The following is a 25,063-nucleotide window of genomic DNA, read 5'->3' as shown; positions in this document are numbered from 1 at the left end:
TCGCCCGTACAATTCTCTAGCACGGGCTTGAGCCATGTGGTCGTCAGATATGCTCGATTCCAGATTCGCCTGAATGATCAGCTCGCCTGCACGAGTTAAGATTGACTGGATTAGTGGAAATTCGCCTTTTACGCAACTCGCCAGCCCGAGTACAAAGTCGAATCCGCCTGCAAACCTCGAGACCGCCAGTACAGCTGGGTATCCGCTACCCCACGTGCTGAGACAGGCTTTCCCATCCCTCTCGACTTGAGAGGAGAGAGAGCACATTACTCCAGGCCCGTCGAGTGGCCGCTTACAGTACGAGCGAGCGGACAGGTGTCAGATCCACCTGAGCATTCATAAATGCGGTTCACCTCACCCGTCCGAGTCGAGAGCCGGAGCCGCCGGCGCTCAGCAAAGTTAGCCAGGCCCACTCGAGTACTGTGCACCTACTTCCCCATCTCCCCTGACCGGAAAGGAGAAGGTACAGTGCTCTAAGCACGCCGAATGGCTACTCACAGTACGAATGAGCGGACAGATGCCAAATCAACTTGCGAGCTCATGAATGCCGTTCATCATTGCTTGTCAAATCCACTCGAATAGTGGGCGGCTGTTGCCTCACGTACAAGGATGGGCCTTCCCATCCTAGGTGACAGCACGTAAAACACAACCCCTCGAATGACCACTCATGGTACCGAGAGGCGGCAAGACATCTTCCAACAGAACATGGTCATATCCCGTGATTCAAGGAGTATCTACGCCATCTCTCCACCCTTTAAGAACTTCTTCCAGCCAAGAGGTTCAAGGGTCGCTGAGCTTTTGTTAAGAAAGTTCAAGAGTCTAACTCAGATTCAAGGGGAGCTCTTGTTGAGAAGCTCAGGGGTTCAGTCTTTCTTCCCAATCACAAAGAAGAGACCCAACTGTTACAGCTATCCGGCGACCAAGCTCGCGGCTGAATCAGTTAACTGAATCACTAGCTCTCGACTCTCAAAAGAGTCGACGACAAGCTCCTTACACGATCTGTGTACGGTATAGCCCTCTCCCCGTTCAAGGCCCCGATCGCCGTCGAACCCGGAGATTCGAACTCCATCAACTTGAGCTTCTACCGCGTACTGAAGCTCTCCAGCAACCTCATTCGAACCGTCCAAGGGAAGCAGACTCGACACAAGCATCGAGCGAAGCATCCTGTAGCTACCAAAAAGATCCCGCACTAAACAAAGAGGGCCTTCCCTCTGCTTCTGTTGTAATTTCGATTTATTAGTTTGTAATAAGCTTTCTTATCAATACAAACGAATTCCCTGTTTTCGGGAAGATCCAAATTCACACCTACAGAAGATGGCGACCACAGTGGGAGAAGCTGTTTCGTCCAATGAAATGGTGGTATCTCAGTTCGATGAAGTTGCTGTTGGGACAATAGTGGAGTCCATAGAGATCGAGTTCGATCAAGCCAAGTACGAAGAGTACTTGTCTTCTTCCTCCTCTGCTGGCGATGCGTCCCGCAAACGCCACAGAGCCGTGCGCAAAGACCGACCTCAAACGGTCAAAGCCCCCGCGCCTGAGGGTCCTACCCAAGTCTCGACGGGGGAACCCATCCCCTCAAACTCGATCAAAGCCAAGCCAGAGATCGAGAGTACGGGACGAAAGCCTGCCAAATGGGTTGCCAAGCGACCCTCGCAGACATCCGTCCCAGAAGAAACGCCGGGTCACTCCGGCACAAACCATATTATCGCAGCCCACGTGGGTGTTCTTCTCTCTAGAAGAGCTCGCCAACGGCAGCGGCAGACACTCGCCTCGCTAGAATGGAGGCCAGAGCCTCCATCTCATACGACGGCCTGAACTATTACGCAGGCCGAAAAATATTGGTCGAGAGGACTACTCGCCCGATGCTGGGAAGCTCTCCAAATCAGGAGCGCCGACCAGGAGGGGCGGGGCCACTCGCCCAGGGGGATTTTGCTTCTCAGTGCTGAAACTAGGTCGGTTTTTGGGAAAAATGTTCACAAACTTCTCTGGAGTTGAACTCCCGTGAAGTTTTTTTCAAAAAAACTTCACGGGAGTTTAACTCCCGTGAAGTTTGGGAACATTTTTCGTAATAAACGACCTAGTTTTAGCCCTGAGGCTAAAACTAGGTCATTTTTTGCGAATATTTTCAAAACATGTCTTTTTTGGGAATAATTTTGCAAAGGGGTCTATTTTTAAAATTTGCCTGATTTGGGTATTAGGGTTTAAGTGAAAGCTTTCGCGGGATCCCAAACAGACCTTTAGAAATACGGGTGCACTCGGTCCGGATACGGCTCGGATATGATGCTTACCAGATCCATATCCGTTTACCCATCTCGGATACGGATACGGATATATATATACCTCAGTAAGGAAAATTCATAACTATATCTGCTAAAATCGGATATAGTTACGGATATACATACGAATATATGAGCGGATATGCATGTGGATACAAAACGGATATGAGTAAACTAGATAGTATGGAGAAAAACATAGTTCATGTGATACAAAAGAGTTACTGAAGTGAATCGACGAGCTACGTGAGCAGACAGGATTTCGGAACAACGAAGACCCGGACCAATCGGAAACCCGGCAATGTTCACAAAAAGGACAACGCCCTCCGTGCCTCGACCACTCTACAGATAATCCAACCACCGAAACAGATCGAACTCCTCGTCAAGCATCCAACGCACCCGGAATCACTCAAATCCGAGTTCGGACGAAGAGTTTACAGGGAAAACACTTGATCATCAAAATTAATCACAAATCCATAATCTAAGAATCGAAACTATCGTAAGAGTATGACTAATATGTATTCGAATATTTCGGATACGTATGCAGATATTTCACTACAAAACTATATACGTAACCATATCCTATCGGTTATAGATTTGAGTAACCATATCCATATCCTAACGGATAAGGTTACGGATATTTCCTCGGATACGGATACGGTTTAGCACCCCTATTTAGAAAGGATTGAACTTCAGCATTAGTTGTTTATGCAGTCTTTTTGGGGGGTAATTAGCACTTAAAAGGACCCAAACTTTCCTTTATTGGTAATTAGCACTTAAAAGGACCAAAACTTTCCTTTATTTTGCACTTATACACCCTCATTGAAGTTTTTAAAATTTACACTTTGATACGTGCTATTTATACAAACGTGAAAATGTCCGTCCAAGAATATTTCGTGCGACTCGTGCATGCTACTTTTAGAATTTTTTCATCCTTAATTTTTTGTTAAATACACTGTTAAAATCTACATTAATTTATTTAAACCTACTTCAATTTTATTTTGCAATCGATTATAAGAGGACTAGACAATAATTTTCATAAAGTTAAGAATTAAAGTTCTTTACTATGCGAGTTAAAAGAGTTTTTGGAATAATATCATCACATCTGCGAAAATGAGTCAAGGCGCTCGATCCTGGCTATCTTCGATTCCTTAAAAAAGAAAAAGGCGGCTCCTTTTTCCCCGATCCACTAAACGCCCAACAAATTCCTCGATTTTTATCGTGGGTTAGGGTCTGCAACTCTATGGAAAAAGCTCTTAGCACCCTCTTGAGCCCGTTCGCTTTCATGCAGCCCTTTTCCTCCTCTCCCTCTTTGTCTTTGATCAGCAGACGATCAGGCCAGCTAGGGTTTTGGATTTAGCCCACCCTTCCATGGCGATTCTAACCACTTATGGTTTCGTTGAGCAGTTCAGAAGGAGTCACGACTACGAAGGTAAAGATCTCCATTCCCGGTTTCCTGGCTGGGGAATTTTCACAAACACAAGTCCTGCCTTTTATTGACTACATGCTTGTTTTTTTTACTTTTTTTGTGATTATTTCGTTGCTAAGTTTTCTTTAATCTCATATACTATAATCTTGAAATGTTTCTCAAAAGTGGTATCTTTTGGATTTTTGAATAAAGATAGGATTTTTTATATGTTTACGGGAGGGAATATTTTGGGATAGTGTGAGGTTCTCAAACCTCTGTTGATCATTCCAGCTCCGTTTTTGGCCATGGTGGAGATCGGAGCTCTGTATGATAAAGGTTAATAACAGTAGGAATTAGCCTGCATGATAAAGGTTAATAACAGTGAGTACCAATTGAAACGAAGAGTCAAGTACTACTTCTTAAGGATTCCTTTAGATGTTATGGATCACTTTCAGTGAAGAGTAAATTTAAAACAGAGCCTATAGTTCAGAAGAATTCCTTTAGGCTTTATGGATCACTTTCAGTGAATTAATTTCAGTGAATCAAATTTCACAACATATGGTAAAAATTTTGATGAAAGTAAATTTCACAACATTGGTAAAATTTTTTGAGGGTTTCAGTAAACCGACCTGTTGACCTCCAGTGACGCCGACGACCTTCGCCTCCAGTGATGCCGATAGCTTTCTGTAGCGTAGGGATCAGTCTTCGCCAGGGGTTTTGCGATAGGTTTCTTTGGAAATAAAGGATGTGGGGATGAGATTCTGAGGCTTTCTATATATGTGTATCATCCTTCGGCGACGCTTGGATTCTCAAGGAAAAGCACAATTTCTCTAGTCGGCGGAGATGAATAGACGATTTGGGGAGATGAATGTGATTTCTGAGATCCAAGGAAACGAAGAGGCGATCTTGGGAAATGAAGAACGGGGGAAAGAACCGCTATGGGTGAAAGGAGATCTTGGGAATTGAAGAAAGGGTAAAACAAATAATGTGGAGGAAATTGTTAAGAGTGAGGAGGTAGAAGAAAGGGTATGTGTCATTGAAGAAAGGGTAAAACGAAGATGCAGCAGAGCTTTAGAATCTGAACCGGCAGAGCTAGGAACGAAGCGGTAGAAGAAGATAAGAATAGATATTTTTGTCTGGTGGCGTTCTTAATGGTATGTGTCATTTTTCCCAAGTGGCATTTTCAAGGGTAAGAGTTTTTAGTAATAGGATATAGATGATCCGAAAGGGCCGAAACGATACTTGGCTAGCACATGAGGGACCTACGAAAAAGTTTTGCCAAAAGTCTATATGCATTATTATATTATCCATCATTTACCTTACTTTTAAAGAAAATATCTGATGACTGAACCTAACCTCCACATGAAACGTGTATAAAATGAATCGAGGTGCTCGCTCCTTGCTCTCTCCGATTCCTTAAAACAAAAAATGCGGCTCCTTTTTCCTGCTCCACTAAACCCCAAACAAATCCCCCCTTAAAATCTAGGGTTAGGGTTTCAATCTCGTCTACAACTCCATGGAAAAGCTCTTATCACCCCCTCACACCCCGTTCGCTTTCTTGCCACCCTTTTCCTCCTCTCCCTCTTCATCTTCGATCAGCAGACGATCAGGCTAGCTAGGGTTTCGGATTCAGCCCACCCCTCCTCGGTGATTCGAATCTTCGATCAGCAGACGATCAGGCTAGCTAGGGTTTCGGATTCAGCCCACCCCTCCTCGGTGATTCGAACCACTTAGGGTTTCGTTGAGCAGTTCAGAAGGAGTCACGACTACGAAGGTAAAGATCTCCATTCCCGGTTTCCTGCCTGGGGAATTTTCACGAACACAAGCCCTACCTTTTATTGACTGCATGCTTGTTTTTTGCTTTTTTGCGATTATTTCATTGCTAAGTTTTCTTAAATCTCATATACTATAATCTTGAAATGTTTCTCAAAAGTGGCATCTTTTGGATTTTTGAATAAAGATAGGATTTTTTATAAGTTTACGGGAGGGAATATTTTGGGATAGAGCATAAAACTTTTAGCAAATAATAAATATCATATGCTATAGGTTACTTTTTTTTTCTTCTTCTGAATTTGTAATGTAGGGCTTCCGCTGTTGTATTTTGAATTTCAGGTTCTTTATCTTTTTTAAATAAATTGAGATGATCCTTTGGCAGTCCCTAATTTATAGTGAGCTGTATTCAATCCAATAATTAGGCTTACGAATCTTCAATAACGATTAAGTTTGATCTGGAATGATCTAATTTTTTTGGTGATCCTTTTTGTTCAATTTTCCTTATATTTGGACAACTGGTTGAATATGTTTTGGTTGTGTGAACTTTAATGTTTTAGATGGAGCATCATCGTGAAGAGGAGGTTGTTGATCTTGAATCTGTTAGCGTTATGGCTCTATCACCTTTAGATGAACGATATTTGCAGAAAGTCAAGGATTTGCACCCATTCTTTAGTGAATATGGGTTAATCCGTTACCGTGTCATTCTTTAGTGAATATGGGTTAATCCGTTACCGTGTAATGGTCGAGATAACTTTCATTAAATTCTCCTGTAAGAATACATATTTAATAAGTGTTTTTTTATTCAACACTAGTGCACAATGTTAGTCTTACATTATGTTTTTTTAAGAATAATGGTTTGGTATTTAAATGTAGATTATACAATCATTTTGGTAGCGAATGATAAAGAAATGTTTCTGGTATAGTATGAAGAAACTGTGGTTGTTTATTGGATATCCTTGTTCGTCTGGCTTACAAATCATAATATGTCTTAGGTGTTTAGATAAAAGGTTTAAAGCCTTAGTTAGCTCAAAAGGTTTAAAGTTGTGCCTAAAATGTTCTGTGAACCGTTGGGATATTTTTATTTGATATGCATATCTGATAATAGTACCCCTCCTCTAATAAATTTGCTTATGATGTAGTATTAGCTGTTTTTGTATAAGTCCATCGAACATTGTTTATTTAGGTCATGCTTATTAGTGTGCTTTCTTTTACAACCTGATAAAACGTCCAGCCTCTGCTTTGATATAGGTAGCAGTCTATATTAAAACTACTCATAGTGTAGTCATGTCTTGGTTAATGGAGAAAGAGGAAACTTACAAGTAAAAAAGGTTTACCTCTTTCTCCATTACCCATCATGATCTGACAAAGCTGGCCACTATTTTCTCCATTACCCATCATGATCTGACAAAGCTGGCCACTATAGTTATTTTCATGTTGGCTACTTAGTGCAAAATGCTAATCTGAAGCGATTCTATTTTAGGTAAAATGGTTGCTAAAATTATAAGAAATACCTAAAATCAAGGAGGTTCAAAGCTTCAGCGAGAATGTCAGGTCTTATTTAGATAGTATTGTTAGTGGCTTCAGCACAGCTGATGCTCTGGAAGTGAAAAAGATTGAAAAAGTAACTAACCACGATGTTAAGGTAGTGAAATACTTCTTGAAACAGAAATGTCGATCCAATGCTGAGATTGCTGAGGTGAGTTTTTGATGTTCCTTGTTGTGGGTACTTTATACTTCCTCTTTTTATAACTACGACTAACTGTGATTTCAAAGATTTCATTTGATGCTTAATATTTGACATCAGATTCTACAAAATTCTTTTTTAAGTACTGGAGTTTTTCCATTTTGCTTGTACATCAGAGGATATAAATAATTTAGCCCATGCATTGTCACTGAAGGAGGCATTCAACACTGTCATATTTCCTATGATGATTGAGTTGTTGAATGCAATATGCAAATTAGCGAAGGAAAATGCTCATATCTCCTTGTTGTCTCGCACTCTTGGACAGGTATTTTTAGTTGTAGATGAGAGGCAACTCTTGTTATAACAGAATACTAACTTTTTGTTGATCAGATGTTATCTACAAAAACTTTAATGATATATAAGCATAATTGAAAAACTTATATTTCCCTTTTATTCGTGTTTACACATAGAAGGACATAGTTTATTGTATATATTGATTTAAAAAGAAGAACCAGAAGCTATTAGACTAAGAAAATGCGGAGAATGCTTCAAGGAAAAAGAAAAATTCTTTTTCATTTCCATGAACTAATTTATTTAGCAATCCTAAATTCTTAATGAGATTTATCCCATATGGAGAAGGGATGCAACTGACAAGAGCACGTTTAGAGAAGGATTAGAGAAGTGGGAGTACACAAAGAAAAACAAAGTACTCTTGGGTTAAAAAAGTTAAACCTAATCTAAATTGCACAGGGTAATATTCCACTAAGAATTTTTCCCTAATGTCTTGGTGGTGGAATCTTTTTTGGTTGAAATAACTCAAAGATTTCTGGCTGGTCATTTTGGTGAAATTTTTTTATACAAAAGTAAGATTTTTTTTGGGGGGGGGGGCATATATAGAAATAATTAAATAATGATTACATGCGGAAACTCAGGAATTTTCTGCATGGGGCTAATACATCATGTATAATTACTGGTTTGATAAAGATTATACTATCTATCTTCGTTCATATATGTTCGCAGGACATGTTCTACATTCCTTTCATCACGAGTTTTTATCTTGATGCTATGAAATAAATTGAATAGAACCTTTTCAATCTGAAAGTTAAAAATAATATAATCATGTCTTTGTTTCATATTTAGTCCTACATCAGAAAATGAGTGCAAAGTTAAGTTGCTTAAATAGGTATGCCCAAGACTTAAGTGTAACACGTCTAGTTGATTTTGGCAGTGGGTTGAACCAAACGTGTTACACTTGGTGGGTCCCACGGCTTGTACTACACCAATGGGCCCGACGGCCCGGGGCGTAACAAATTGTATCATAGCAGTTGTGAGTCGGAAGTGTGGAGCTAAGTGCTATGTGGGGCTAAGTGCTATATTGCGTGAGTGCAAGAAGAGCCACCTCTAGAGTCCACATAACCTAGTGATACCGGGATGTGCCAATTCTCATGTCACGTTGAGGATGTCGCTTATGTAAAGTGGGGTGTTTGTGACACTCATAGTTAGTCCAACATCAGGAAATGAGTGAGAATTTAAGTGGCTTAAATTATTTAAGTGTAACAATGGTTAGTCAATTTTGGCAGTAGATTGAGCCAAACAACACGTTACACTTGTTGGGTCCCACGGCTTGTACCGCACCAATGGGCCCGTCAAGCCGGGGTGTGACATGGCCAATATTAGAAGCGGACATATACTAAGTTGACTGCTCAAAGTAGTTGAAATATCATATTCATAATTTTCATCGTTATGCTACATGAATAAATGATTTGCTTTTGTAATAGGTTTATGTGGTTTAGTTCTGATATCTTCTAACTCCCTTTGTAGCCTGCTTCACCCACTACTTTGGGAAAGCATATGGCAAATTTTGCTTTCAGACTAAGTGAAGTAAGGAAGACCTTTACAGAAGTGCAAATATTGGGCAAGTGTGCTGGAGCTGTTGGAAACTACAATGCACATAAAGTTGCATATCCTGATATTGATTGGCCAACTGTTACAGCCGAGTTCATGACCTCTTTGGGTTTAGGTTTCAACACTTACGTGACACATGCATGTTTATTTACTTCTACTACTTTTCTCTTTGCAAGGTTTTACCTATCTGATTCATTTCAGATTGATGGATTTTTTTGCATAATTAAGTAGTGCATAGACAATTTTGATATGGTTTTTTCTTTGTGGATGACTTGGATAGGTTTCATTAATGAGAGGAGTACTTTATTTACCTTAACTTTTTTGACACTGCTGCTTGTATTCATTGTTCTCTGCATGAACTAGTTTACTAGTAAACAGTACTCGTGAAGATTTATGCAACTATACAAACTGTAAAAGTGTATAACTAATAGAGCCTCGGGATTTTCTTTAATATGAGTTTTGCAATCGACTCAGGTGACTGAAATATAGGTTTTTTTTTGCCATTTCAAGTTTCAAGAGCTTACAAAAGGTGATTCATATAGTAAGTAGATACTATCATGTGCATGCTTGATAATAAGTAAATACACTTGCAGGTTATCCATATATCTTGGAATTACAGTACCTTTATCAATTAGCCTATTCTATACCAACCAGTTAGTGCATAAATAACAATGGAATTACACGCCAGCTAATAATTTTGTTAAGTTTGTGTTGTCTGAAAGGTTACGTCAATGTGGCCTATGAATGGAATTGCACTTGACTTGCATGCATACTCTCTATCTGAGCCTGTTGCTTGCTCTGTATATAGATTGAGCCGTATGACTATATCGCAAAGCTTTTCAATGCAATTGTTCAGTTTAATAACATCCCGACTGATTTTGATCGGGACATATGGAGCTATATTTCGTTAGGTTATTTTACGTAGGTAACTTTCTTATGCTTGACCACTATGCCCCTAAAATATTAGGACCTATTTTAGCTCCCAAACTTTCAATTTGGAACTAAACGATTTCATGATAATTTTTCTTTCCAGATGACCAAGCCTGGGGAGATTGGATCTTCAACTATGCATAATAAAGTTAATCCCATTGATTTTGAGAATAGTGAGGGCAACTTGTGTTTGGCTAATGCTATTTTATATGTTCTCAGCTCAAAATTGCCCATCTCTCATATGCAGGAGTGTATCATTTACTTTTCCATCTTTATTCATGGTTCTTGAGGAGTACCTAATATTAAGTTCAGTGCTATATCATAGTTCAAAAAACACGTCTTAGTGTTTCATTTTGGTAAAGTGATACTATACTTATTGCATGTGTAATCATTGACAGAGGGATTTGACCAATTCTACTGTTTTGAGGAATTTGGGTATTAGATTTGGGTATTCTCTCTTGGCATAAAAAAGTGCACTACAAGGAATTAAGATGCTTCAGGTTAGTAGTAAAATCTGTATGAGATGGTTACCACTAGAGAATTAGATATAAAGCTAGATGTGTTATTGGTAGGAAATGTGCCACTGTCGTCGTTCTTTGCTTCATGTGTGTTGTTTGTTCTGTTCTTGCGTTAACTATTTGGGTTGGGCATATGTTGAATTTGAATTCATCACTAATGCAAGATGTTATATTCTGTGAATTACAAGATCATAGAAATGTGGATCCATTTCAAGATGAATTCTTGTCTTTCTGTCAACATAATTTCTATCCAATGTACATCCGTCTAATAATATATATGATTTTATGGATGTTTAAGTTTTTTTCTATATAAGTCTCTTTTTCTAAAATTGTACTAACCATTTCCCTCAAAAATATTGGATGAACTATGTCTTTGCTATCCTTTTCAATTTCCTATAGATCTATTATTTGGGATCCATAACCTTGATATCTGGCATGATTCTTTTACAAAAATTCTGTCTGTACGTCCGAGTAGTTGATGTGAAGAAAGATACAACTAAAAGTGGCAAAAGCTCTTTTTTTGCTCAATAAGCTGCCGACGTATAAAGACAATCCCAATGTTAACATTTAATTAGGGGTGGCAAATGGGTTGGGTTGGGTCTGGTAGGGTCATAGTTGACCCAAACGGGTTACCCGACCCGACCCATATAGCCCGAATGACCCGTTTATCAAATCTCAGTTCAATATCATGGATACTATATAGATCAAGATGAAATTCTTTTGACTCTTTCGATAATCAAGAGTCAAAATATGCAATACTGCTACATAGATTGTACAAGAGATTGACCCTTTTAATAGCAATCCTAATTAAGGATTAGGTTGCCGCTTATTCACAGCATTATAAACCATGGTCCCCGCCTTTTTGGCTGTCGCCTCACTCCGACGAACCCCCAATCCTTCTGATCCTTGCACGGCATAAAAGTTAAAACCGGATAGAACCTGGGCTTTAGAAAAAAAACATACGCACTCCCAGGCTAACCTCTGACTCTTCAACCCTGCAACGTAGTTCCTCCTCAGATCCAGAGCTCCGCTCTTGACCAGATCCTTGCAGCACTCCCCCATCGAGGTGAAGTAGTTCCCTAACAGTGATAGGTTCTCTAGCTTCCCGCAGCTCGCCAGGTCGCAGAGCACGTCGGGCACCCATTTCCTCCCCTTCTCCAATCTCCCCTTATCCTCCTCCGATCTTGTTCGTACGAGCAGAACCACGACCGATCTCTACCGCTGAAATGCTAGCTCGCTGTCAATGAGGATCGAGGCGTGGCCGACTGAGTCGGAAATGTTGGACCTGGCGGGAGATTAAGGGTCGAAGGAAGAGGAGAGAGAGGAGAAGGAGGAGGATGAAGACGATGAAGATGATCTTTAAATTTTGAGTTTGCAACCCATTTAGAATTAAACGGGTCGGTATTGGGTTAAACAGGTTAGTTCGGGTCAACCCTAATTTACCCATCTAATAAATGGGTTAGTTCGAGTTGACCCGTTTATGACCCGACCCATATAACTCGACCCGTACCCAATATAAACGGGTCGGGTCGGGTCGGGTTGATGGGTCGGGTCATAATTGTTAGACCCTAGAGGGGGATGATTAGAGTCTTATGCTAATCTAATCCGATTATATGCCAATTAAAATTAATTAACAAGTTATCCTAGTAAGTATGAAATACAACAAGATATGTGAGCTAGGATAAAAGATATACACATGGATATGTGCAAGAATAAGTAATATAACCAAAGAGCAATATCCTATCAAAGAGATATATGTAATAAGTTATATGTACAAGGATATGTAAACCAAGGGCACATAAACAGAAACAATGGCAATACAGAAAGGATGAACAATGAACACAAATAAATACGCCAATGCAAACTCAAACAAATGATATGATCACGGAGTTCGGTCTAACCACTTGACCTACGTCTCCGCTCCTCACCTCGAGGAGATCTCCACTATCACAACCGGGTTTTGTACGTTCACCCGAATAACGTTTACACCACACAATACGGTTTTCAAGTTTACCGGAAACTCCACAATCAACACTCTTGCAATCCCACTGTACACCCTCTCATGTGTTAAACTAGACGTGTCTCCCTCAAGTGCGCGGATACAACCTCTCCCTAGGTTCGTCAACAAACACTTCTCTCAGATTACAAGTGTATTACAAAGTGAATCTCACAATAAGCACAAATATAATAAATGATTGTTCTCTAATATGGATGAGAACACAATGAAAGCTCACACTCAATTGTTATAACTCTCACCAATCCAAATATACTATGTATGAAAATACAATAAGCTCAAGTGGGTGTGTGTAAACAATGAGTGAAATAAAGACAACTAAACTCAAATAGCAAACTAGCAAAAATAAGAATGATAACCGACAAATAATTATTAATAAAAGATAGAATTGAGTTTAGGAAAACTTTTCTAGATGATAAGAGAGAGAGAGATGGATTGAAGCTCAATGAATTGATCTCCACTTCCTCTTATGGAATTCTTCACAAACCAAACCATTAAACAAACTTAAAACCAAACTTAAACTCCTTTAAACTTATTTAAAACATTTCTTGGATTGCTATAAGAACTGAGGTATAAGGGATTATTTATATGAAACCCCAAAGCCAAGAGAAAACCAAGAAAAGACCAAAAAACCAGCTCAACAACGGCTCTGGAAACTAGTCGTTGGAGCAGATTTGACAGTGCGGCGGGCGGCCCCGGGGGTTAACCGCGAAGGTCATCAAAGTAGAGAAAACTTACAGAGAGTTCGACGGTCGACCGTGGCGGTCGACCGTGGGAATTTTTAGCTTGACAAAGTTTCTACTGCCCACTCAGAGAAAAACATAGGCGCGGTCGACCGTGGCGGTCGACCGCAAATTGATACAAAATATTTTATGTTTGAAAGTAAAATGCTGGTTTTAAAACCCTGTTTAAAAAGACTAAATAAATTCCAAAAATTATGAAACTTTGGGAAATGATTATAGACATGATAATACATATACTACAAAAACTGGTTTTCAAAAAGGACTTCCAAATGAGAAATATCATTATTTTATAAAATAGTCCAAAACATAAAAATGTGAATATATGAGTTTTGACAATTTAGCTTAACCATGTTTTGAAATAATACAAAATGATTTTGTAGACTTAATAAAAGATGTATATAATAATTGTTAAGTCTATAAACTGAGAAATACAATATTTTCACAAATACAATAGAAAATAAAACATATGTGTATGTATATGAAAATATATTTGTTTCATATTTATGAAATCAAACCAAAACATATATGTATGTATATAACTATATATATACAAAAACAAAACATGTATGTGTGTATATGATTGAGCTTAAAGTACTAACACACATAATATAAAACCTAAACTAAATATACCCAAGCTTGATCTTGATCTTCAATAGGCTTGACTTGGTAAACTTGGATGAAGCTGAACTTAGATCTTTAACTTGAATTGCATTTCTTCAACCACTATATCCACCAACCTCCATTTGATATGATCGTTATGACGCAATCCATCCAACCTCCAACACGTTGTTTGTCTATAATAAAGAAAAATATACAAATACTAAACAAACAACATTAGTGGTAAATTGTTTGTTAAACATCATCAAAACAAAGAGGCCAACAATAATTCGCCACCCCTACATTTAATCAAGTTTATTCCGAAACTTGCCCAAATTAGTTTGAAGTTTAAAGCTCATTATTTTAAAGTAATAATACTTTGATTGTACATTTTTGATACAGTGCCATCAATATGTCTCATTGCAAATTACATATTTAATAATGACATGACTCATGAAATTACACTGCTTTGTAACTCTCTTCGTTTCTTAATTCTTTATTTCTTCTCCATCATGTGTAGGTAAATGAGTCTCGTCTCAATGAAGACCTGGACCAGGTGTGGGAGGTGCTTGCAGAACCAATACAAATAGTAAGTCCTGACAGTGCACTGCACTTCCCTTTAGACTTTATTATGACTGCTTTTGTATAATTTTTCTTTTTTCTACTTTTGCTGGTTATATGATGTAATATCAAAGGTTTGCTTGTATGTTGTATTGTTTTTGAAGGTTTTATATAAGACATCTAATTCCACCTCCCCCAGTATTTTGACTATATGTTAGTGTTAGAATTAGTTCTTGGGTTATCGGGTTAGGGCCCATTAACCCATTAGCCTATTACCTATATGTAACCCTATATATACCCATGGAGATGAATGAAATGGACAAGCCATCTGATTTCTTAGTTTCAACAGTTAGGAAAGATGACAGTCCAAGAGAGGGGTTTTTTCACTCGAAAACAAATAGAATATAATTACATTAAGTCTCAATGATGGTCCAGTTACGAACTATTATTCTACCATTCCTTCTTAAGCAGGAAGAGCATATAGACCTTTCATTTTTAGCTAGTTAAATCTAAGAAAAAAATTCCCTTCCCCTTCCTCCCAACCCCCCCAGAAAAAAGGTAATGTTTTAGGGAAACCGTTACTTATCTGTCTGAATTGACATGTGAAGTGACATTTTGCTCAATATCATTTCATAATGAAGTGACAATCAACCTTTATATGCTTCCTGTTCTCATGAGACTTAGTCTGTACCATTGGCAATATACGTCAGAACCTGATTATTACAATGTATTTTCATAGCCTTAGGTAGAAACGCACCTATCTCCTGATGAAGGTATTTAATCAACATAATCCCTCGAGCAGCGAGAGCCTTAACTTGATAATCAACCTTAGCAATAAATCATGGCACGATAATCTGCTTCATCGTGAGATCACCATATTCCTCCAATACAAGTACAATATGTGCCAACGAGACACTATCAAGAGTATGATTTGCTCAATCAACATCAAAATAACCAATAATATTAAAGAATAAAAGAGACCCTTGTTGCTGATGGACTCTATCTCGTTAATTTTCTTACATTAGGTTATGCACAGATACAACGTCCCAGAGGCATATGAGAAGCTGAAGGATCTCACCAGAGAAAGAGTTGTTAGCAAGGAGAGCATTCAAAAGTTCACTAATGGCTTGCAATTGTCAGAAGAAGCAAAGAGCGTTCTCTTGAATTTGACTCTCCAGTCATACATTGGAGAAGTAGAGAAGTTGTCTAAGTCTAACGACGATCATGTGGATTTGGTGAATGGGTTCAGGCTTTTATAGCCATTGAAAAAAATGTTGAATGTATAAGATGAAAATTTTACTAATTGAACTCTTCGTGGTTCATGTTACTTCCCCTTTGCATTTTCATTATTAGCAAAGGAAATTGATACTACAAATCGTTTGTATTTGTATTATTGTGTAAGCTTGCAAGGGTAAATTACCAAAAGGAAAACGAAATTGAATAAGCTTGTAGCCTTGTGTCAATTGTATTTTGTATTCTCCTGATACTTGTATTTGTGATCAACATACATGAATCAGAATGCTTCAGCTGTTATATTGTAAGTTAGGGGATTTGAGTGTTGGATTTATGCCCCCATGCAGGTTTTTCCCCCTTGTGTCAATTGTCTCCTTGATAGTTTGTTTTCATTTGAAATACTTGAAGTTTGTTTACCTCGACACCTATGTTTATATTGATTTTTGGTTGCTACCCCTTCCGTAGGATGCAATAGTAATTCTTGTTTATGCGATTTGAATAATATTCTTGTGTTCTTTTCTTTTGAAATAAAGTATCTGGGTACTTGAATCTGTAAATATCAACAAACCTGTGTGTGGTATACTGGTATTGGTTGGACAATTTTGCCTTAGTATTCTCTTTTTGTTCACAACATAAATTTCTAGTTTTTTTATATATTTAGATGCAGTTAGTTGTTGTCATGTTCTACTCTGTCAATCTTTAACATCTGTATGGTCTTGAAACTACTAGTACACTTGAAAACAACTATCAAAATATCCGGTGGAAATTTTATGTGGTGTGATCTCGTCTATAAGAATTTAGATACGTGGTAAGGATTGAGAGAATTAGACCGTGTTTATTATCACATAAGTAAAGAGAATCTAGATCCGAAAAATACAGTTGCTTCTCTAATTATATAAAAATATGCAAAATCAACATCTAAATATGCAAAAACAAAAATCACTTACTAAAATCACTCTAGTTCTTTCTCTAATGTGCCTCAAAAGAGTATAGTTTGATTCGAACTCGAAGAGTAAATATTTGGCAAAACCTGTTGACAGTAAAAAGTTTATTGTTCTATTGAATTTTCGTGATAGCTGTTATATCAAGTTTTGCTCATTACTACTTGAATTAACTTAAGTTTCATCAGCTTAATATTTTGTTCTTTTCTCAGAAACAGTGCATATAGCTTGGGATCTCATGCAACTATTATTATGATAAGTATGAAGAGTTTTGAGAAATGAAAAAAAAGAGGAAAAAAGAAAAAAAAGAAAAGAAAAATGAGCTATTCGTATTGTAGTAAGCAAGCGGTACAAAAAACAACCTGATTATTTCTACAAGTTTCTTTCACTTATAACAAAATGTACCACTACCACCCAAATACTGTTAACGTCTTTAATATTTGATAAAAGTTAATAGTAGTGATTCTTAACATTACATTCGTCATATGATTTTGCTGACGTGACAATGATTTGACCCTGCCATGTTTAGCAAAAAAATTAGTGAAATCACAAGTTCAACATACACGTTTGTATGAAACTTGTAACTAATTTTTGCTAACGTGGCAGCCATGTGATCTCCTCAACAATATTTTACAGAAATTTGTAAAAGAAAATAGATTGATGACAATGATAATACTAATGACTGTGGTTGACGACTTCTAAATATTAATGATCCGAAAGGACCGAAATGATACTTGGCTAGCACATGAGGGACCTACAACAAAGTTCTGCCAAAAATCTATATGCATTATAAGATTATCCATCATTTACCTTCCTTTTAAAGAAAATATATGATGAACTGAACCTAACCTCCAAAGAAAACGCGTATAAAATGAATCAAGGCGCTCGCTCCTCGCTCCCTTCGATTCCTTAAAAAAAAGACGGCTTCTTTTCCCGCTCCACTAAACCCTGAACAAATTCCCCCCTTAAAAATCTAGGGTTAGGGTTTTGATCTTGTCTGCAACTCCATGGAAAAGCTCTTATCAACCCCACAAGCCCCGTTCGCTTTCTTGCCGCCCTTTTCCTCCTCTCCCTCTTCGTCTTCGATTAGCAGAAGATCATGCCAGCTAGGGTTTCGGATTCAGCCCACCCCTCCTCGACGATTCGAACCACTTAGGGTTTCGTCGAGCAGTTTAGAAGGAGTCATGACTACAAAGGTAAAGATCTCCATTCCTGATTTCCTGGCTGGGGAATTTTCACGAACACAAGCCCTGCCTTTTATTGACTAATTGTTTGTTTTTTTCTTTTTTGTGATTATTTTGTTGCAAAATTTTCTTAAATCTCATGTACTATAATATTGAAATGTTTCTCAAAAGTGGCATATTTTGAATTTTTGAATAAAGATAGGATTTTTTATAAGTTTACGGGAGGGAATATTTTAGGATAGAGCATAAAATTTTTAGTAAATAAAAAATATCATATGCCATAGGTCACTTTTTTTCTTCTTCTGAAATAAAAAATATCATATGCCATAGGTCACTTTTTTTCTTCTTCTGAATTTGTAATGTAGGGCTTCCACTGTTGTATTTTGAATTTCAGGTTCTTAATTTTTTTTAAATAAATTAAGATGATCCTTTGGCAGTCCCTAATTTATGAATCTTCAATGATGATTAAGTTTGATCCGGGATGATCTAATTTTTTTGGTGATCCTTTTTCTTCAATTTTCCTCATATTTGGACAACTGGTTGAATATGTTTTGGCTGTGTGAACTTTAATATTTTAGATGGAGCATCATCGTGAAGAGGAGGTTGTTGATCTTGAGTCTTTTAGCATTATGGCTCTATCACCTTTAGATGGCTGACATTCTTTAGTGAATATGGGTTAATCCGTTACCGTGTAATGGTCGAGGTAACTTTCATTAAATTCTCTTATAAGAATACATATTTAATCAGTGCTTTTTTATTCAAAACCAGTGCACAGTGTTAGTCTCACATTATGTTTTTTTGAGAATAATGGTTTCATATTTAAATGTAGATTATACAATCATTTTTGTAGCGAATGATAAAGAAATGTTTCTGGTAAAGCATGAAGAAACTGTGGTTGTTGATTGGATATCCTTGTTCGTCTGGCTTACAAATCATTATATGTCTCAGGTATTTAGATAAAGGGTTTAAAGCATTAGTTAGCTCAAAAGGTTTAAAGTTGTGCCTAAAATGTTCTGTGAACTGTTGGGATATTTATATTTGATATGCATATCTGACAATAGTACCCCTCTTCTAATAAATTTGCATATGATGTAGTATTAGTAGTTTCTGTATGAGTCCATCGAACATTGTTTATTTAGGTCATACTTATTAGTGTGCTTTCTTTTACAATCTGACAAAACATCCAGCCTCTGCTTTGATATAGGTATAGCATTCTTCATTAAAACTTGTCATAGTGTAGTCATGTCTTGGGTAATGGAGAGAGAGGTAACTTACAAGTAAAAAAGGTTTACCTCTTTCTCCATTGCCCATCATGATCTGACAAAGCTGACCACTATAGTTATATTTTCATGTTGGCTACTTAGTGCAAAATGCTAATCTGAAGCGATTTTTTAGGTAAAATGGTTGCTAAAATTATCATAAATACCTAAAATCAAGGAGGTTCAAAGCTTTAGCGAGAATGGCAGGTCTTATTTAGAAAGTATAGTTAGTTGCTTTAGCAAAGCTGATGCTCTGGAAGTGAAAAAGATTGAAAAAGTAACTAACCACGATAATAAGGCAGTGGAATACTTCTTGAAACAGAAATGTCAATCCAATGCTGAGATTGGTGAGGTGAGTTTTTGATGTTCCTTGTTGTGGGTACTCTTTGCTTCCTCTTTTTATAACTAAGACTAACTGTGATTTCAAAGATTTCATTTGATGCTTAATATTTGACATTAGATTCTACAAAATTGTTTTTTACGTACTGGAGTTTTTCCATTTTGCTTGTACATCAGAGGATATAAATAATTTAGCCCATGTATTGGCACTGAAGGAGGTGTTCAACACTGTCATATTTCCTGTGATGATTGAGATGTTGATTGCAATATGCAAATTAGCGAAGTAAAATGCTCATATCTCCATGTTGTCTCGCACTCATGGACAGGTATTTTCAGTTCTAGATGAGAGGCAACTCTTGTTATAACGGAATACTAACTTTTTATTGATTATATGTTATCTACAAAAACTTTAATGCTATATAAGCATAATTTAAAATCATATATTTCCCTTTTATTTGTGTTTACACATAGAAGGACATAGTTTATTGTATATATTGATTTAAAAAAAAGAATCAGAAGCTATTAGACTAAGAAAATGAAGGAATGCTTCAAGGAAAAAGAAAAATTCTTTTTCATTTCCATGAACTAATTTATTTAGTAATCCTAAATTCTTAATGAAATTTATCCCAAATGGAGAAGGGATGCAACTGACAAGAGCACGTTTAGAGAAGGATTAGAGAATTGGGAGTACTCAAAGAAAAACAAAGTACTCTTGGGTTTAAAAAGTTAAACTTAATCTAAGGTGCACAGGGTAATATTCCACTAAGAATTTTTCCATAATGTTCTGGTGGTGTATTTTTTGGTTGAAATAACTCAAAGATTTATGGCTGGTCATTTCGGTGAAATTTTTTTATGCAAAAGTAAGCTTTTTTTTGTGGGGTGGGGGCTTATATAGAAATAATTAAATAATGATTACATGCTAAAACTCAATAATTTACTACATGGGGCTAATACATCATGTATAATTACTAGTTTGATAAATATTATACTGTCTATCTTCGTTCATATATGTTTGCAGGACATGTTCTACATTCCTTTCTTCATGAGTTTTTAGCTTGATGCTATGAAATAAATTGAATGGAACCTTTTCAATCTGAAGGTTAAAAATAATATAATCATGTCTTTGTTTATTATTTAGTCCTACATTAGAAAATGAGTGAGAAGTTGCTTAAATAGGTATGCCTAAGACTCAAGTGTAAGACAGCTAGTTGATTTTGTCAGTGGGTTGAGCCAAACGTGTTACACTTGGTGGGTCACACTTGGTGGGTCCCACGACTTGTACTACACCAATGGGCCTGACGGCCCGGGGCGTGACAAATTACATCATAGCAGTTGCGAGTCTGAAGTGTGGAGCTAAGTGCTATGCGGGTCTAAGTGCTATATTGCGTGAGTACGGTGGGGGCCACCTCTAGAGTCTACATAACCTAGTGATACCGGGATGTGCCAATTATCATGTCATGATGAGGACGTTGCTTATTTATGGTGGGGTGTGTAGAAGATCGTACCAGAGATCGAAGCTTGCCTTCGATGGCGAAGTTGAGGAGGCAAGGAAGATCGCCTATAGAGGTCGATGGCAAAGTTGAGGAGGCGAGGAAAGTCGCATGTTCGAGATCACAGGCAAAGTGTGTGGTGAGGTCGAGCTTGGGAGGCGAGCGGATCTTGCCTAATGCGTGGATCGAACTCGCCTGTAGCGGATCTCACTTGTTGATGTCGCCCTCACCCATGATATCGCCTGCAGCGGAGTGAACTTCACCTATGCATGGTTGGAGCCAGCTGGAGCACATAGACCGACTGCCCTAGGGTTTCCCTATAAAAGGGAAACGTTATTCGTGAACGAAATAGTGAGCACGAGAGCAGAGAGAGAAGAAGAGATTGGCAGCAGAAATTTCTTGAACTTCCGTTCTCTATGCAGTTTAGGAAATTTCTGATTTTTATTCCCTTTTGTCCCTGTTCTCATTTACTATTGAGAAGAGGTTGGTGAATATTAATTGGGGAAGTTATTGTAATAGAGAGAGTGTTTGAGCATTAATTTTAGATTAAAATCAATTGCTATTTGTTTGAGGGATCTCAAGTTTGAGATCCTCTCTCTTATTTGTAATTTCTTTTTATTAATAAGAAATTATTGTGCTGTTCCCGTGGACGTAGGCAGATTTGCTGAACCACGTAAAATCTGTTATCTTGCATTTGTGTTACTTGTTTGGTTGTTGATAAGTATTCCAATTTTGTTTGTATTTGTGTGCCTTCGGTTCCGCTGTGCACAACAAGTGGTATCAGAGCTCCGGGTTTGACATGATGTTCAATTTGGAGAAGAAAGTTAGGGCTTGGATTCTCGTTTGAAGAGATTGGAGGTGAAACAAGTACATCGGGATCGTCACTTTCAAAGGCGATACAAGGGTTGAGCATTAATAATACAAAAATTAATGCTCAAAAATTTGATGGCAAGATAAATTTCAATTTGTGGAGGTGTCAAGTGATGGATGCATTAGACGCCCAAAATTTAGAGGAGACTCTTGAGTTACAAGAGAAACCTGAAGACAAGGAGGATAAGATTTGGAAGAAAATAAATAGTAGAGCGTGTGGGGTTATTCGATCATGTTTGACATCAAATTTGATCTATGATGTGATGAACAAGATGTCGGCGAAATGGTTGTGGAAAACACTTAATGGGAAGTATCTTACGAAAAGCATTGAGAATCGGCTTCACTTGAAGAAGAGGTTTTACCAATTCAAGATGAAGAGGGGAGTTTCCATTAGAGAACATGTCAATAACTTCACAAAATTGCTATCAGATATGGCCAATATGGATATCATGGTAGAGGATGAAGATAAGGCGATGTTGTTGCTATTGTCATTGCCAGAGGATGATTTCAGTACATTTGTCCTTACGATGATTAATGGTAGAACCACTGTCCGCTATAAGGAGGTGAACTCAGCATTGGTGAACTATGAGTTGAGGAAGAGAGATAGTGAATCCTCCGAGAAGGCATCAGGAGATGCATTGGTAGTGAGAGGCTGTAGTCCAAACCGCCGTCTATTTAATCACTCCAAGTCGAAGCAAAGAGGTAGCTATAAGAGTGTTGGTAGGAATCAATGTCGCGTCTGTAAAGAAGAGGGACATTGGAAGATCGACTGCCCAAAGTTGAAGGACAGAGCTGGGAATAATAAAGGGAAAGCCGTACAGGCTTCAGAAGTGAATATTGCCAAAGCTAGTGGTGATAATTCAGATTCAAATTCATCGGGCTATTCATGCCCAGCATTACCGTCAGTTTGTTATGCCGACTCTACGGAGTGGATATTGGCTTTAGGTGCTACATACCATATTTGCCCGAGGAGGGATTGGTTCTCTAACTTTGAGGAGTTAGAAAGAGGGGATGTCGTGATCATGGGTAATGACCACATATGCCCTATCGGTGGTATTGGTATAGTTCGGATCAGGATGTGTGACGAGGTGACTAGGGAGTTGAATGAAGTGAGATTCGTTCCTCAATTGACGAAGAATATCATTTCACTTGGAACTTTGGAGGTAGCTGGCTATAGGGTGATCTTAGAGAATGCAACTCTGAAGGTCACAAAGGGGTCCATGGTGGTAATGCGAGGTGTCAGGGAAAACAACCTTTACTACTTGAAGGGCAAGATAGTAACAGGGGGTATGGCAGCTTCAATTACCATAGAGAAAGATACTACCAGCTTATCGCATATGAGATTTGGACACACTGGTGATAAGTTCCTATAGGTATTGGTGAAACATGGGCTATTGAATGGTGCAAAGACCTGCAAGATGGAGCTGTGTGAACATTGCATACTTAGGAAGAAGACAAAAGTGAAATTCGGCACCACAATTCACAATACCCAAGGTATATTGGATTATGTTCATACTGATATTTAGGGTCCTTCCAAGAACACATCTCTTGGTGGGGCAAATTATTTTGTCACTTTCATTGATGATTATTCCAGGAGAAATTGGGTATACCCCATGAAGCATAAACATGAGGTCCTGGATATATTTATGGAGTGGAAGAAGAAAGTGGAGCTGCAAACAGGTAGAAAGGTGAATGTACTCCATTCGAATAATGATGGTGAGTACAAGAGTGATCCGTTTCTGTAGTTTTACCCGGGATCATGACATTAGGCGACACTTCACAGTTCGTGAGACACCGCAACAAAACGTAGTCGCTGAAAGGTTGAACCATACCTTGCTGGAGAAGGTGCGATGTATGATGATACAGAGTGGATTGTCAAGATCATTTTGGACCGAGGCGTTGGTTTATGCAAGCCATCTCGTGAATAGGTTGCCATGCACTGCGATACATGGAAAGACTCTTATGGAACGTTGGTCTGGTTCAGTAGCTAGTGACTATGAGTTACTTCGGATATTTGGGTGTCCCGCTTATTACCATGTTAGTGATGATAAATTGAATCTGAGGGCGAGGAAAGCAGTCTTTGTGGAATTTAGAGATGGAGTTAATGGCTTCAAGTTGTGGGATCCACAAGACAAGAAGATGATAATTAGAAGAGATGTCACGTTTGATAAGGCTCACATGATAGGGTCTCAGATTCCTCAGCAGGTAGAGGAAGGCCAGACTAGTGGGGTATCGTAGCAGGTGGAGGAAGATGTGACTCCACAGACTTCAGATAGCACTGTATCTATTGAGACTCCTATAGAGGTGACACTAGGAGGAGATGATATGATAAACGGGCAAGTGGAGGATACAGTGGATGTTGAGACACAGGAACAGGGTCATGTTCAGGAGTCCATTGCAGCTAATAGACTAAGAAAAAATATTCATCGCCCAGCTAGATATGATGATATCATGGTTGCATATGCTTTATTAGCAGAAGTCGTTGATGATTTGGTTCCTTCCTACATTCAGGGAAGCAGAGTCAAGCTCTGATTCGATTAGGTGGAGGGAAGCTATGGAGGAAGAGATGTAGTCTCTTCATAAGAATGACACTTGGGAACTTGTAATGCTACCGAAGGATAAGAAGGCTATTGGATGCAAGTGGGTATATGCGAAGAAATAAGAATCTTCTATTGGGACATTCGGTATAAAGCCAAATTGGTTGCCAAAGGGTATGCCCAGCTTGAGGGCATAGATTATAATTAGGTATTCTCACCTGTTGTAAAGCATTCGTCGATAAGAATACTATTGGCGTTGGTGGCACAGCTGGATTTGGATTTGGTCCAGATGGATGTTAAGACAGCCTTTCTACATGGAGATTTAGAAGAGGAGATCTACATGACACAACCTTAGGGGTTCAAAGCTGCAGGAAAGGAAGAATTAGTATGCAAGCTGAGGAAGTCTCTTTACGAATTGAAGCAATCGCCATAACAATGGTACAAGAGATTCGACGACTTCATGATTGTCTGAGGATACACGAGAAGCCCATATGACCTGTGGGTTTACATACATAAGCTACAGAATGGTGAGTATATTTATTTACTGTTATATGTTGACGATATGCTCATTATTTCTAAGAATACTTTAGCTATTAGAAAGTTGAAAAAGGAACTGTCATCCAAATTTGAGATGAAGGATCTTGGAGAGAATACTTTAGCTATTAGAAAGTTGAAAAAGGAACTGTCATCCAAATTTGAGATGAAGGATCTTGGAGAAGCAAAGAGGATATTGGGTATGGAGATTGAGAGAGATAGGGTGAAGGGGAGGCTGAAGTTGACACAGAGGAGTTACCTACAAAAGAT

The 25,063-nt window shown here is 38.2% G+C and overlaps 2 pseudogenes; both read left to right on the top strand.

Annotated features, from left to right (window-relative positions):
* The window catches only part of LOC109845915, a 43,316-nt pseudogene continuing 23,657 nt past the window's right edge, over window positions 5,405–25,063 (top strand).
* Window positions 6,012–15,665, top strand: LOC109844639 (annotated as a pseudogene).

The sequence above is a fragment of the Asparagus officinalis genome, chromosome 6 (assembly GCF_001876935.1).
Source record: "Asparagus officinalis chromosome 6, Aspof.V1, whole genome shotgun sequence".
In the NCBI taxonomy this organism is placed as follows: Eukaryota; Viridiplantae; Streptophyta; class Magnoliopsida; order Asparagales; family Asparagaceae; genus Asparagus; species Asparagus officinalis.
This window is presented reverse-complemented; position numbering and strand designations above follow the sequence as displayed.